The following is a 17,218-nucleotide window of genomic DNA, read 5'->3' as shown; positions in this document are numbered from 1 at the left end:
GGAGAGAGTGGAGCAGCAGTCCAGGAAGTCTAAGAACAACAGGGGGGTGCACAGCCTGGGAGGAAAATTTTGAATCCCATGTACTTAGTAATTTATAGCATCCCAACATGAGATAAGTCATCTTAGATTTGATTGAGGTTTTTGCCTAACTCATTTATTACAACAAATAACTGGAAGCCCAGAGCATTTGATTTATTTATCTATCAACTTGCTCAAGCCCAAACTAAGCCAGAGAGAAAACAGCAATGAGAAAATCATCTATCGTTTTGAATTAAACATGTTACCAAATCATGAAAATCTGTCTTTTATTCACTCTATGTCTAAGATCAATAATAAAAGATCACACCTTGGGAAAAAGGTGACTTGAAGGCTTCAACAAATCTCTAACCTTCCATGAACATGAGCACCAACCTTCAAAGATAACAGGTCATGGAGTTTGTCAGCAAATGCTCTAATAATCTTAGTGCTGATGTGAAAATTGTGACTGGTTGAATTTAAAGCACAGCTTCACTGTGAATATTTCAAATTTTGTTTTGTTTCTGGGTTTCTGGTTTTTAATACTTACCAATAAATATGCAGAAACAGATACTTTGGGGCTGTTTATTACCATATTGCCTATTACTGCTTCTGTGTTTAAAAAATCTGCTTATTGCTTGCAGGGTACAGTCAATTTGTGCATATTGGATTTAATTTTCTACTAAGCAAATAAAAATGCCTAAATGCAATTTACAGATCTTCTTTTTTTCAAATAGTGTGTATGTACTTTGATTTCTAGTGCCATCTGAATGACCCCATGCTGAAAGGATTTCATTTTGCATTTCCAAAATATATACAAAACCCATTAAGGGAAAGAAATGTAAGTCATCATTTACATAGGAAAGAAAATTCTCCAATCATAACCCAATGATTTTATATAACCAATCTGTTCCTGGCTTTATCAGCCTATGACTACAAAATGAGGTCACATTTTCTTTTGTATACCCAAACTCCTATACTCAAGTTCTTTCCTAATTACAGAAATAGGCTGCCACTCATAACCCTCTCTTTCAAATGACCTTCAGCTCTAAGACTGCCCAGTCTTAGACTAAGACTGCCAGTCACCTGGGCATTCTGGAACAAGTCCCACACTTGCACTCTTCTCTGCTGGTGTCTCTGTCATTTAGGCTCTATTGCCTATGACCTGGCAGATACCAACAAGCTGCATGACATGGTGTCCCCTGCACTAACTGCTGCTGCTGCTGCTACCCCTCTGGCCTTATCTGTGGGGATTGAGTCTTCCTGTCCTGCTCCATAGCAAGTACAGGCAAAGGCCTCTGTTGAACTCCCTCAAATGTCAACAGAAATCTGTTAATAAAACAGATTGTTGATTCTAGCTCACCATGGTAAGGAAGGCTACCATCTGAACATTACCAGTGTCATCAAAGGAAGAAATCAAAGCAGGGTATTTGTAGGCCCACAAGTCCTTGGCTTAAATGGTTTAAGGCCTGTCCTTCGAGATGGGGAACTGAATGGGGATTAGGCAAAGTCTGTGACCTAATGGTTGAGGACTGGTGGATACAGAAGTGAGAGTCTGGAAGTGAACCTTGATTAGTAAACTGTTTGATAAGCAAGTTGTTTGCCCTGGTCAGCAGACTGCTGGCTCTTATAAATTGATCTGTGGAATTTCCTAAAATAAATAATCAGGTTATTTATTGGTGCAGTCTTATCTTTCCCACACAAAGATTTCCTGGAACAAATAGCTGAGTCATGCAAACATAGGTAGGCTGTACCTTTACTTCTTGTTGACACCATAGATCTCTGTGACCTCCCCTAACTCCTCAGCAGGCACAAACCCTACTTACATTCGCAAAAACCAGCCTCCTGCCCACTAGAGATCTGTCTCACCTGACCAGGGCAGGTGGTTCCCTTCTACCAAAGCCTTTCACAACCTCAGAATCAGCCGAACTGACTCTCACCCTTGTTAAGAAATCAGGTAAAAGAGAGAGGGAGAGGACTTTTTTTATATACTTCCTCTTTAGACTAGGGCCAGCCTCCTCCCCTGTGACATTCTTTCTTGCCCAAACTCAACTCAGTCTTGCCATGAGAATTCCAATTCCTGGTATGACATGGCACCCTATTAATATGTACAACTTTTATGTTTCCATGTATCAATTTTTTTAAGTTTTTTTTTTTCAGCAGCAGGTAAAATTGCACTGCATTTAATTTTTCAGTTTAGATTTTTATACATTCTTTTGTTCTATGTTTTCTTTGTTTTAAACTTTTAAGATGAGAATTTATAAAAATTAGCATGCTGTCTAGAATCAAACTTTATATTGCAGGGCACAAGGGACTATTTCTCATTGTCTTCCACAGAGTCAATCTCTTCCTTGCTGATTTGAAGGAAAATCATTTTTGGATTAGGAATGTACCTGGCTCCAGCCATATGGCCCTCTCAGAGGATCACATTGGTGCAATTCTCAATTCCTAGGTCACTTGATCTATTTTCTTATAACCTACAGTTTCTAGAAACTAGATCTAGAATATATCTTATGCTTCTATGTTATATTCCTATCCAGCAAGTATTTTCTTCGAACCATCAAGAAAGAGATTTATTCTGTAGAAAACAAGAAAGGGCCCCTTCCACCTCTACAATTTAAAATTTAATTCTAGATAGCATGCTAATGTTTTAAAACTCTCATTTTAAAAGTTTAACACAAAAGAAACCTACAACAAATAAATACATAAAAACCTAAAGTCAAAAAACAAGTGCTAAGCAATTTTACCTCCTGCTGTTTATAATTTTTTAAGATTTATAACCGTTACACAAAAATATCAAAGTTGTACATTTTAATGGGATACCATGTAACATTTGATACATATGTATATTGTGCAGTGTTTAAATCAGTTTAAACATGTTTGCCTCAAACATTTATAATTTCTTTATGGTGAGAACTTTCAAACTGCTTCTAACTTTTTGAAGTATACAAAAAAAAAAAATGTTAAGTGTTTCTAAGGTGCAATCAGAATTGAAAACCAGTACCCTGGGCCTGTATTCTCTCCCTTAGCGCACACACAGGCTGAAATAAAAATTCAAAAGAAATGACCCACCTAATAAGACAAAAGCCTGGTGTTAACAGCTAGAGCCAGCTTTTCTCCTTATAGAGAAGGAAGACTGTAGATGCACAAAGAGAGTAAACTAAGAATTTACTATTGAATTGATGGCTGCAAGATAACAATGAAGGTCTGGACATCATAGCACACTCTCTAAGTGTGAAGTGGGAGGGGAGCTTCTGTTGCAGAGGACCAAGGAAAGGGAGGAGACCCAAGCAGGGACACTCCCCTCCTAGAATTCCCAGCTCATCCTCTGGCCCAACTAGAGAAGCCCACCAGATGGAAGTAAGGAACTATGATGCTCTGTGTTAAGATATGAGCACTTTAATTGAGCAAATGGGAGACAGAGAAGGGGAGGAGACATGGGGGCAGAAAAGATGGTGGAATGAGATGGACATCATTACCCTCGGTACATCTATGACTGCACATGTGGTGTGACTCTACATCATGTACAACCAGAGAAATGAGAAGTTGTGCTCCACTTGTGTACAGTGAATTGAAATGTGTTCTGCTGCCATGTATAACTAATTATAACAAATAAATTAAATAAATAATAAAAATTAAGGGAGAAAAAGATGTGAGCAAGAAAGGGAGACCCCACTTCTCACTCAGTTGGAACTTGAGAAAGTGCTGGGGAGTTTTCCTTCAGGTTCACCTTACCTGTCCACATCTCTCACTGAATCAATTGCCCAACTCCCTTCACTGCTCCAATTTTAAAGTGAGCTTCACAGGGAGGACAAATCATTTTCAAAATCCACAATCACAGCCATACCACGCTATACTATACCACATACCATTTCAGGCAATTACACCATACATTCTCCCTGCCTCACACGGAAATACACCATCCTGTGATTGAGTCTGTCTGCTCAAAGAAAAATCAGATGCACTGCAGGATGTGATATTGTACGTTGCCTACTAATGTCAACTCAGAATTTCAGATTACCATGGACCACTTAGTTATGATATGCATTGCAACTGGGTTATTTTTGCAACATGGTCTTTTCAAATCTAATCCATTCCTAAAAATGTGTTGGGTAGTAAATTTTCTAGTCAGTGGGAGAGTCTATTCCATTACTTCAAATGGGAAAAGTAAGGATGTGTTCTCAGTCCGTTCAAAATTCCTAACACATTTCCCTAAATATCACTGAAAACCTTTAAATAACTAAAGAGTTCACCAAGGATCTCAACAGAATGCAAACATTGAAAACACCAATTACTGAATTATTCAGTAATGAATTCATTAGTGAGTATGTCTATATGCAGTGCTCAATGCCACCAAATAGTATTAGATGTAAAATATATTTTTCTTCATTTTCTGGCATGAACATATATTTACTATATATAAATAAGTAATATGATTAAAGATTCTAACGAATACATTGGTTACTATCTAAACTGGACAAGGGTTGGTGGAGACAGGGGACAGAGAGGAGGCATGAGAGGTGGCACTGGAATGAAAGGTGGTAAAGTAAACAACATCGGGGCAAAGCTCCACAAAGCTCCACTGTGGGGTTGTGACTAGGGCACAACCCCACAGGGGCATTGGGACTGTGTGGATCATGCTTCAGATCTTCTCCTACAGGGGCTGAAGGAACTAGAATATTTTAACCCCCATATATCAGTCCTTTGCTAAAGGATGTCTTTGGAGCAAGGGATGATTAAATTCCTAAGAGCTTCTCATTTTCCCCATGCATTTAGGCAAAGCAGATTCTGAAAGTCTAAAGGTAGCCCTGCAACAAAGAAGCACCAGTCATTGGTAATGCACACACCCAGACTGAGCAACACTGCACGCAATCTCCACTTGGGTTCCTTGAATGCAGATGCAGAACTGAGGCCTTGAGAGATGAAGCAACTTGTCACATGGTGACTGACAGGTTTAGCCAGAACCAGCAGGGCTTCTGACTTTCTTACATTAATTTTAATTATGTATGTCCTCTCAGCTTTTATTTTCACCAAATGGAAATCCTAATTGCTTTAGTTTTCACTCATACAAAAGCAATCCACTGGCTCATCAATTTGAGTGTCTCAGGTATCTCTTCTTTTTAAAACAGGGCTGGTTGTGTCTTGTCTTTCTAATTTTAGAAGTGACCAGAAATGATCATAACATTTCAGGGAAGCAAATGATGCAGTTTTTACCTAAGGAAGAAGATTTTCTCATTCTGCCTCAATGCTTTTGTGATAGCCCCAGCTTTGGGTTCGCTGTTCTGGGTAGAAGAATCCACCCAGATGATATCTCTGGTACCAACTGACAGTGTGACCTTTATACCTCATGCAGCCTGAGGTCTTTTCCAGGCTTTCCTCATGGAAAGCTCTCCTTAGAGTGACCTTCTCTACCAGGTAACTAATACTGACACATTTTTACAAACTGCTTCCTTAGGGAAGATTTCCCTGCCTACCCCCAAGACCAGGTTGGATGGGTCCAGGCAATAGCATTCAGTAAGGAAAGACCCTTATCATGTGATTCCTATACTGTCCTCTAATCTTCTAGGCTATCCTGCAATTATTTCATCAGTAATCAAGAACTGTATCTTCTTACCACATCCCCATGGCACATGGAAGTTGATTTGTAAGTCATTACTAAATAAATAATAATTTGTGGGGAAAAAATCTCTCCTGAATCATAAAAAAAATGTCTGAAGCTCTCAAAAAAGTTATTGATCGTGATCCACTTTTTCAACAATTGAGAAATAGGCAAAGGTATTCAGTTACCAAAAATACCTTTGATTCGCCTGGATATGGAAGAACACTGGATACACGTCCTCTCAGATACAGAGGCAATAGCCTTTCCTACAACCACAGATAACCTGTTAGCTACTGTAAAAGAGCTAAACCTTTGTCCTTCATGTTTCCAAATATCCTAGAAAAAGTGAATTAAACCAGTACAATAGAAGACAATATTATCATTCTTGTCTTATTCTAATGTCTGTGACCATAGGTTTTGTTATACTTATGCACACAGATTATCCACAGCATGACTTTTTTTTAATACAACTATGACTTTTTTATTTCATTTTTGTATGAGAATTACCTCTGTTACATCCTGTACAATAGTTTATTCAAAGCTAATGGAACCAGTCGATGAGGGAATTAAGAAAAAGACAGACAGACACAAAAGTAGAGAAAAAGCCAGGGCTTGTTGGTCCACCCTGCCTCTAGTGGAGGAAGACTGACTATGAGCAAGCTCAGCACATTTATTATATAGGTTTATTATATTCTTTTAATTATTTTTTTATTAGTTGCTCATGACTGTGAGAAAGCTTCTAGATAAACAAAACCGAAGGTTTTGAGGGTTTTTTGAGGGTAAAAGCAGCCCAATTATAACTTATCAGCTTTGTGCCCATAATTTTCTACCTCCAGACAGCAGACATTTGAACCCAAGAATTTGAACTATTAAAATTCCTTGCTAGACAAGGGCATCACCAAAACAGTGAGGCAATTTTTAATCAGGGCCTTTGTACCAAGAAATTCCCAAGGGAGGTATCATCTCTGTCTCTGGGCAGTTCAAAGACCCATAATTCATTTGCCACTCCTGACATTTTTCCAAGTCAGAACTGCCTTTAAATGTATTAGATCAAACCCAAAGGTTTGCTATTCTCTAGCTCTATCATTCCCATGAGATGCTCTTGAACAGAGGTCCTCCACTATGGAACATCAGTAAGTACCACATGGAATGTACTAAAGATATCAACCCACTAGATTAAAAGCCAATGTTAGGTACCCTGACAGTCACCTCCCCTTTCTTTTTGAAAATAAAAGGTCCACGGTTACACTCTGAATTCTAGTTCAACTCATAAAATAACCCAGAGAGTCAAACAAAATCTCTTTATAAAATGCATCACAACTGAATTATTCCTATAGTGATGAATTTTATTTTTACAACCAATACAGTCTTTGAAAGAACATCATTTTAATTACATATACTCTCTTGACCTTCTTCTCTCCCAACTGGAAATCCTCTGCTCTGCTAATTTCAGCTGGGTTTCCCTGGGCTTGGAACCAGGCCACAGGCTCCAGTCAGGACTGATCCATGATGCTCTCAATCTTCTGGGATCAGTGGTGATGGCAGAAACTCAAAGACATAGCCTGACTATCAGCCTGTGTATGTATACACCACATATGTGAATAACCCATTCACCAAATCAAGTCACGTGGCCGTACAAAGGGCCAGGAGGTATATATCTCTCTCACAGAGGTAGAAAGAAGAGAGTCGATTTTTGCTAAACAATGATCTGATCTATCATAAATAATCTGAATAAATCTTTATTGTTTTAATACATGATAGGCTTGATATCACGGGAGTTCACATGAGAATGGAAGCCCATGTTAGTAATAATCACAGTGGTAATAATGTTAATCGACAGGAAACAGTGGGCTTTTGTAATAATAATAATTGTTTAGTTCCTACTTACATAAAACCCTTCCATCTCCTTCACTGTCTTAGTTTTATGGATTTGAAAGTGGATTCTGTTTCTCTTCTGCCTTTCTCATTTTACCGTATCTTATTTGCCCATTCTCAAAGAGATTGCAAAATGGATTCCATGCAATGATTTCTTTGAGCACAGAAACACAAATGGCTTTTAGACCTTTACCACTAGAAAAGAGATGCACATATAAGGAAAACAGAATAGTGCAGTGACTATCATTGTAATGTACGTGACAGCTCAGAGTCCAGAGCTCAGGGTTTATCCATCAGAGAGTGAAGATCTAAGAAGGCAACTGCCCAAGGCTATATCAGGCCTCTTCCAGCCAAAACAAGAGCATGGGTCACCAGAATTTAATATGACTATAAGAGAAAATATCCAAATCTGTGATCAGATAAATTCCTTTTCCCAACACAACTCCTACAAAACATACTACATTTTGTACTTTACTACCCTTAATGAACTGCCTTTCAGATAGAAAGAAGATGCAGTGTGAGATAGTAGAACAAGAACTGAAAAAGGAACCACAAGTCCTGTGTCCTACTCCGACGAATTCTTCTACCTGCTGACCAGGAGACCTGTGGTAAGCTGATTTACCTTGTTTGACCTCAGTTTTCCTTCAATGGGGTTATCAGCACTGGCTGTGACTTTAGTGCTTACAATTAAAGACAAAATTATAAGTGAAAGGGCAATATAAATTGTTGGCCCAAGACTTGCTATTAGGGATATTTTTATTTAAAGCAGGAGGTGATAATCATTTATCTTGTGCCGAAATATAACGACACTATCCTCTATTTTCAATTTAGAAATCATCTGCTGTGAGAGAAGTAGGCAGGCTCCTTCCTCCATACCCACAGCACTCGAGCTGCCTCTGAGGACACCAACCTCACAAGATCACAATTCTCCCTTTGGGCACCCCAGATGACGCCATCCTCATAGGCTCCTAATATCAATCATGAGATAATACTTATTCCTTCCTTGAATGATTCCTGAATAAAATCAAGCACAAACAGGATTGCCAGTGTCTGTATCCACTTTGTCCCTAATAAATCATTAAGGTATTGAAGAATCTTCTGGTTATAAACACTGGGTTTTTCTATGCTCTCTTTCTAATGCAGCCTAATTTCTGATAATTCAGCTGACGGCACTCTAGAATGGGAAATAATCTCATTGTTTAGGATTTCCTAAAGAACCAGTTTACTGACTCCCACCCCACCCCACCCCACCCCAAAAAATGGTTGAGATAAATTTTTATTATTTCTTTTCATTTATGCTTTGTTTTATGGAGACCTCCTTTTCTTTATGTAAGTCAAAGTACAAGATAAAGTGAGTCACTAGAAAATCCAACCTAATAGAGAAGACAGAACAAGCCCATGACAAGCATCTAGTTGTTTCTGACATATTTAAAATGAGAGTCAAGATGAAAATTGAAAGCTTTTTTCTTCATTCTCAGTAAGTGCAGATTTCAGATTTCCTTCCAAGCCTTATTTTAGTATCTTCCAATATGCCGATCATATATTTGAGAAAAGGTTAATAAATGAGTTTGTTGAGAAGAAATTTCTTTTTATGGATGCTGTGGTTTTCTATACCCTGGTTTTTTATCCAACAAAAAGCCTTATGAACCACCATTTATACTTAAATCATTTGGTCTGACATAAAAGGTGGGGGATGGATTTAATATTCAGTAAGCCACACTTGCTGATTAAAATGATCTATGGCCTTAAGTTTTCCATTGTAGTGGACAAAAACATTGCTCCTTCCTGATAACTCTGATACCCAGATGATCTATCTCCTTGCTGTCTCTTTGTGCAAGACCCCAAACCTTAAACCTCTTTCCTTCTCTTTGTATGTATTTGCTTCCAATAGCCAATACCTACAGCCATTCTCAAGACACTGCCCTCACGCTACTGGATCTTGCTTTGGCCACCATCCAGGACTTGAAGAGCCTGAGTCTCCTGGTGAAGGGAGAAGAAACTTACCAATGCCTGAATGAAGGGTAACCATGAAAGCCCAACTCTCTCATCTCAAGTAAGAAACACTGTGACTTATTCTCAAGAACTCCCCTGTGGAACCAGGCTGAAGCTAGGACTTCACCTGAGACTGCATACTCTACCTTGCTTTTTCCCCTTCCCTACCCTATTTATCCAACATCATTAGTGGTTTCTTGGAGGAGCATTTCATTATTGAATCATTTATTCACGAATCCCCCTATCAAAGATTGCCTCAGAGGAAACTTTCCTAACATAGTTGGTAAAACACAATTATATTGTAAATGCCATAAATTATCCAGTCATCATAAGCAGTGGGTTTTTGTTAAAATAATTGTTGTTGATCAGATTTAAAAGAAAGACTCCAACTATTCTAAAGAATGATGGACATTACTAAATAATACTCTAGAGTAATCAACAAGATATATTGTCAAACTGCAAAAGGAAGATAGTTAGCATGCTTTTTATCTAAAAAGTAATAGAAATAAAATGCATATATATGCCTTATTATGATCAAATGCTGATGCCTCCTCCCAAAATTCATATAATAAATCCCAAATTCCCTGATGAGGCTATATTTGGAGACAGGGCCTATGAGGCAGGAATAAAAATTAAGTGAGGTCATAAAGGTAGGTATCTAATTCAGTAGGGCTGATTCCTTTATTAAAAAAAAAAAAAAGGAAGTGATGCCAGAGATCTCTTTGTATGGGAGGACCCAGCAAGGAAGTGGCAGTCTGCAAACCATAAGAGCCACGACCAGAAACCAAATTGGCTGGCACCTTGATTATGGACTTCCGAACCTCCAGAACTGCTTGTTGTTTAAGCTACCCAGTCTATGGTATTTTGTTTTGATAACCTAAGTCTACTTATATAATACTTATTTGCTCATACTGGACAAATAATGGCATAATGAACCATGAAACTGAAAAATTAGGTACCAGAAAGTTAGACTGATGACAGTCCTGACAAACTATTACAAAGTCACCTGATCAAAGTGGAATGAAATTGGAAATGAGTAACATAAAGAAATTCGGGGAACCCACCAATTTGTGGAAGCTAAACAATATACTCCTGAATAACTGGTAAAATGAATGTGAATTAAAAATAAAAGGAAAAAATTTTTAATAGATCCATTTTACAATCTGCCTCTCAAACATATTCAGTTAAAGAATTTGACCCTGGACAGTTGTACTTACACACACCAAAAGGAAAAATAAAAACATCATATTAATTAATGGGAAATTTTTCTGATATATGCAGAAAAAGGAAGTATCGTAATTGTTAACAGAATGTAGTTCTGGCATATGTGGTAAAAATGAATTGAAGTCGTTATTTTCAAATCAATCACATCATATAAATTTATGAGTTGAACATACCATGACAAACTCTTCTCATCTTGTGCTTGCTTTATATTTGTTCCATTAGGACTTAATGCCCAAGTGGTGACATGAAATGGGAGTTGAGGTCATAATGTTGACATAGCATGTTGGAAAACTAGGAGAAGCTGAATGTTAAATCGTATGCAACCCAGGAATAGGAATGAATGGTAGAAAAGGCTGAACGGAGCATTGTAAAATAGGTAGTAAATTTGGAGCAGAATGCTCACCAGCAACTTCTCAGTAACTAAGAGTTGGTTGATGGATAGTAACTGTGAAACCAAAAACCCATATTTCCCTACATGGGAATTTTACACTGTTTCAAGAACTAAAGGGATGCTATGTTTTGAAGTGTTGATTAAAATAGGTTGTAATATATCTTGAAATAAATACCTTGCCAGTTGGGAGAAGTGAACTTCATATTTCTCAAAAATAAGACCATTTAAAACTAAGACCATTTAAAAAATTAAAATTTGAATTTGATCCACATGGACAAATTATTCAATTGATCCAAAATTTTTTGATGAATGAAAACTAAAACACAACATACCAAATATTATGGGATGCACTTAAAGCAGTATATATACAGAGCAAAATTTATACCTGTAAATGCCTATATTAAAGATGATGAAAGATCTCAAATCAATAAGCTAACTTTTCACCTTATCAAAAAAGATAAGAAAACTAAAAAGAGGAGTAGGAAAGAAATTATAAGGATTAGAGCAAAAATAAACAGAGAAAAACAATGGGCAAAATTAGCAAAACCAATGTTGATATTCTGAAAAAATAAACAAAACTGACAAACTTTTTGCTAGACCAACCAAACATTCAAAAAGAAGATCCAATGGTATTAGAGCAGATTATGCTAAGTGAAGTTAACCAATCCCAAAAAAACAAATGCCGAATGTCTTCTCTGATATAAGGGGGGTGACTCAAAATGGGGTTGGGAGGGAGAGCAAGGAAGGAAGATTGATTACCTCTAGATAGGAAATAGGGGTGGGAGGAAAAGGGAAGGAAGAAGGGGAATAGCATGGATGGTGAAAGGAGACCCTCATCATTATACAAAATACATGTGTGAAGACGTGAATTTGGTGTCAACATACCTTATATATAATCAGAGATATGATAAATTATGGTATAATGGTATAGTAAGATTTGTAATGCAAAAATAAATAAATAATTTTTTTTAAAAAAAGAAGATCCAAATTACTAAAATCAGGAATGAATAAGATAATATCACTATCCACAATCAGAATCACAGAAGAATTCCATGAACAGTTTTATGCCAACAAATTAGAAAACCTATATGAAATATGATACTGCCTTGAAAAACACCAACTACCAAAATGTGTCCAAGAAGATAACAAAATATATAAACAGACACAAAACAGATAAACAAACTGACTTAGGAATGATAACACTTCCCACAGCCCTGTCCCATATTTTACCAAAATTTTAAAAAATTAGCTCCAACGATTCACCAATTTTTCCAAAATATAGATAAGGAGGAAAACATTCTAAGTCCTGCTGTGAAATCTAGACTGACTCCAATACCAATTTCAGACAAAGACATTACCCAAAGGAAAACAATAGAACAATCTGTCTATGAATACAAAGGCAGAAATTTCCAAAAAAAAAAAAAAACAATAACATATTGAATCTAACAACATATCAAAAAGGCTTATTCACCATGATCAAGTGGGATTTATTCCTGGAGTCAGTTTAACATGTGAAAATTAATCACTGCAATAAACAGTATTAATAAAGGACAAGAAAGATACAATTAACTCAATAGATGAAGAAAAAGTATGTGACAAAATCTAATACTCAAAAAACTAGGAATAGAACTTCCTCAATCTAATAGAAAACACCTATGAAAAAATCTACGACTGACATCAAACTGTGTCTAAGAATCATATTGGAAATAATAACATTTAGTGTCTGACTTCAAACATTCCTGAAAGCCAGAATGTTTCTCTAAAATCCATATTCACCAAAAAGAATCATGGTTTCTTAGAGAAAGAATTGATTCCAGATCTGTGATAGAAAGCATAGAAGACAAGGTTTGAAGCTCATAAAACAAGAAATCTTGAAGATCAGTGGGTTCACATGTAAAAAACCTTGAAGTTAAAGGAAGTTTGAAAATATAGAAATATAGATAAAGCATCAATTATGTTTTTAATCCCTGAACTCATAATGATACAAAAATTAAAAACCTATGAAACATATTGAAAACTGGGAAATAAAGGGAAAGCATCAAATATTTTAGCTGCACTTCTGTATAAACTGTATTACAAGGTAATCAAATAGATAATGAGGGGAAATCTGGCTGTACAGAAATACTCCAGCTCATAAATGGAGAGGGTATGATAGAATTCAAATGTCCTTTCAAAAGCCTTTAATGAAATAATGAACAAGCAGTAATAATTAATGACTGTTAACATAATAAAAAAGAAATCATTGGACTTTATATGCCTCCTGTTGGATGTATATATCATAAAAAATCATAGCTAATTCTGACCAAGTCTCTGTTTCTAACAATCAATTACTAAAAAAAATACAGAAGATGGGAGAAATACTAACCATTATCATAGGCATGTAGCAAGCAAATCCAGAAAGTAGAAAACTCTACAGGAGTTTCCTCAGGGCAAATGATCCAATTTCTTCAACAAATAAACCACAGAGTAGCACTAAGGATTAGAGGGAGAATCAGAAAGCATACTAAAGGTTTTTATACTACACATAAAGTGACATAATATTCCTGACAAGCACACTATGACAAATCACTAACAACACTAGAAAAGCAGGAAAAATAAATTAGCCAACAAGAGATCCAATGGAACCATAAAAATATGGTCATCTAGCCCAAAAATAGATCCAAAAAGTGGAGAAAAGGAACAAAAAAATAGAATTAAAAAGCAACTAAGTCAATAGATTTAAACAACTCAATCATATCAATAATTACATTAGACCCAATGGTATAAATAACCCCCAAATAAAGGTAAAGATTTTTAGATTGGATACAAAAGCAAATCCAACCATAAGTTGTCTAAAAGAAGATCAGAGGGAATCAAAAGTTATAATGATGAAAAGTGATATATCATGCAAACACTAGCCAAAAGGAGCTTCACTATCAAAGTACATGTCAGAATTAGAAAGGTTCAGTAATAAATAGAATCATGACATATATGTCAATTCACCAAGAAGACATGACAATCCTAAGTAAATGTGCACTTAAAAACATAACTTCCAAAAGTGAAATTAGAGCCAAAAGGAGAAATTGACAAATGAAGAATTACAGTCAAAACTGTAACACTCATGACCCGGTGTGGTAGCACATGCCTGTAATCCCAGCAGTTGGGGAGGCTGAAACGGAAGGATCATAAGTTCAAAGTCAGCCTCAGCAAAAGAAAGGCGCTAAGCAACTTAGGGAGACCCTATCTCTAAATAAAATATTTAAAAGGACTGAGGATCTGGCTCAGTGATTGAGTTCAATTCCCGGTATTAAAAAAAAAAAACAAAACTAAAACTAAAACACCCTCCTTCAGAGTTAGTACACAGAAAGTCAGCAAGGATATAGAAGACCTTAACACCATTAAACAGCTTGACCTCGTTGTCATTTTGTGAACACTTGTTAAACAAAAGCAGAGTACACAGTTTTTTCTGGTGTACATGAACCATTTGCCAAGAGAGACAACATGGTAGTCCATTAAACAAACCTTAAAATGTAAAAGAATATCAGTCCTACAAAGTGTATTCTCTAGCTACAAGAAATGCATCCAGAACCCAATAACAAAAATATCAGGACATCCTAAAGTATTTGGAACTGAATAATATACTTCTAAATAACCCATGGATCAAAGAGGAAGTCACAAGAAAACAGGAACATATTTTGAATGGAATGAAAATGAAAACAACACATAAAAATCTGAGAGACACAGCTAAAACAATGCTTAAAGATAAGTTCATAGCATTAAATGTTTATGTTAGAAAAGAACAGTGGCCTCAAATCAATAATATAACTTTCTACCTCCCTAGGAGAAAAAGAGCAAACTGAACTCAAAGCAAGCAGAAAGAAAACGGTAAGAACATAAATCAGTAAAATTGAGAGCAGAAAAACAATAAAGAAAGTCAATGAAACTAAAAGCTGCTTCTTTGAAAAGATTGACAAGATTGATTAACCTCTGGCAAGACTGACAAAGGAAGAGATGACACTCATTTCGATTCTGGGAACAAAAGAGAGGACATCACTGCAGATCCAAGAGGCATTAAAAGAACAAGGGGATATTTTATGCCAAACAACTATACAACTTAAATAAAATCAAGAAAGGCCTTGAAAGAAATCAGCTATAAAAGCTCACTCAAGCTGAAATAGATAACAGGAATAATCCTATATCTGTTAAAGAAATTGAGTTTGTAGCTTAAAATCTTCCAACCAGATACCTTCCAGTACTAGATACCTTCACTTGGGAATTCCCCCAGACACATTCAGGAACAAGTCATCCGGATCTATACTGACCTTTCCAGAAAAGAGAAAAGGAAGGCACACTTGCCAACTTAGTTAACGGGGCCAGCCTAACCTTGATACAAAAAATGAGGCAAAAGATGTCACACACACACACACAAAAATAAAACAACAGACCAATATCCTTCCTGAGCATTGACACAAAATTTGCAAATTGAATCCAGCAATGCATAAATTTCAAGGGAGTAAAATAGAAACTCTGAAATTGTAAGAGACGTAAGATACATGTCAACTAGAATCTCTGTGTGGATCATGTTTGGATCCTGGTTTAAGAAAAAGAAGAAAATCAGGAAAGAGAGATTTGGACTCTCACTCAATGTGTTGATAAGGACTAGTATGCTAATGGTATTGTGATTATGTTTTTGAAGAATGCTTTAGAGCTACATACTGAAACAGCCTTGCTGAAAGAGCAAAGATCAAATGATATAACCTCTAGAATTTTCCTGGAAATAATCCACATAATGATGGTCATGAGAAATGGGCAACGATGTGAGGGAAACAAAATTAGGTTTATGTTAATAACTGTTGAAGCTAGGTCTGCTATACTATTCTCTCTGCTTTTACAAATGTTTGAAAAGTCCATAAAGTTGAATAAAGTAACTTTTAATAAAGTTACTTTAATAAAGTAACTCTAATAATAAAGTTTAATAAAGTTTTTTAAATAAGGTAATAAAAGTGCTGCTTCTTAATACATCCCCAAGAGGTGCTTTCCACTGAAGAACCACCACAGGTCTGCTAAGTTAAAGATCTTTTTTTTTTCCTGCTCCCATGAAAAGAAGCCATTTGAAGTCTAAGCACCAAGCACATGCTCATCCTCCTGTTGGTTCAGTAAGGAAATAGTTAATAGCCTTCACATTTCAAGGCTTTCTGATATACAGGAGTTAGAATAAGACTTACTTTGTTACTGATAACTTTCTTCTTCTCCTTTCCTAGGCAAATCATTTCATAGTTGTTGTTTTTTTTTTTTTCTTTCATACAAGTGCCAGATACTCTGCAAAGTTGCAGGAATACCAAGCTGAGAAAAATGAAAAGCACCTTTCTATTCAGTATCTGCTGGGCAGCAAACTCAAGGACATCTGTCATTTCATTGGGAGATAGTATTGTTTTCAATTTGTAAATGACAAAACAGGTTTAATAACATGATCAGTGGCTTTCAATATGTGTCATTGTTCAAACAACTTGTTTTTCAAGATAGATAGGATGCCACTTCATTTTGTTGTTTGGGCTTTTTTCTGCATTGTGAATCAGTTCCATTGTTTCAGGAAAAGGCTTTTAGTAGATAGTTTACACTTCGCAGACCATGTGATCTCTGTCACATGTTCTCCTTTATTTTGTTTTGTTCACAACCTTTTAAAAATGCTTTTTAAAAAGAAGAGAAAGCCAGGTGCTGTGGCACAGGCCTATAATCCCAGAGGCTCAGGAGGCTGAGGCAGGAGGATCACCAGTTTTAGGCCAGCCTCAGCAATTTAGCAAGACCCTACGCAACTCAGTGAGACCCTGTCTCTAAGTAAAATACAAAAAAATAAGGCTGGGGAAGTGGCTCAGTGTTTGAGTATCCCTGAGTTCAATCACTGGTACCAAAAAAAAAAAAAAAAGAGAGAGAGAAAAAAAAAAATTCTTCACTCTCAGTAAAACACACAGGCCCTGGGCTGAATTTAAGCATCAGGTCACTGTCTGCAACATCTGGACGAGATCATAGTACGTTTCATTTTATTTCTTTTGAAATATCTCAATTAAAATAATTAAAAGAATATACTACTCATACAGTACTAATCATAAAAGGCCCATCATGAATGTATTATGTTTGCCATTTGA

At 36.3% G+C, this 17,218-nt stretch overlaps 1 long non-coding RNA gene across 1 annotated transcript in view; it reads right to left on the bottom strand.

Annotated features, from left to right (window-relative positions):
- Positions 1-16,446, bottom strand: part of LOC308645285 — a 209,743-nt gene extending 193,297 nt beyond the window's left edge. Inside the window, exon 1 of the long non-coding RNA XR_014021175.1 lies at positions 16,301-16,446. This is a non-coding gene — a long non-coding RNA (uncharacterized lncRNA). The remainder of the gene's footprint in view (positions 1-16,300) is intronic.
- Positions 16,447-17,218: the final 772 nt, after the last annotated feature.

Source organism: Spermophilus citellus, assembly GCF_964194105.1.
Source record: "Spermophilus citellus genome assembly, chromosome: 3".
NCBI lineage: Eukaryota > Metazoa > Chordata > Mammalia > Rodentia > Sciuridae > Spermophilus > Spermophilus citellus.
This window is presented reverse-complemented; position numbering and strand designations above follow the sequence as displayed.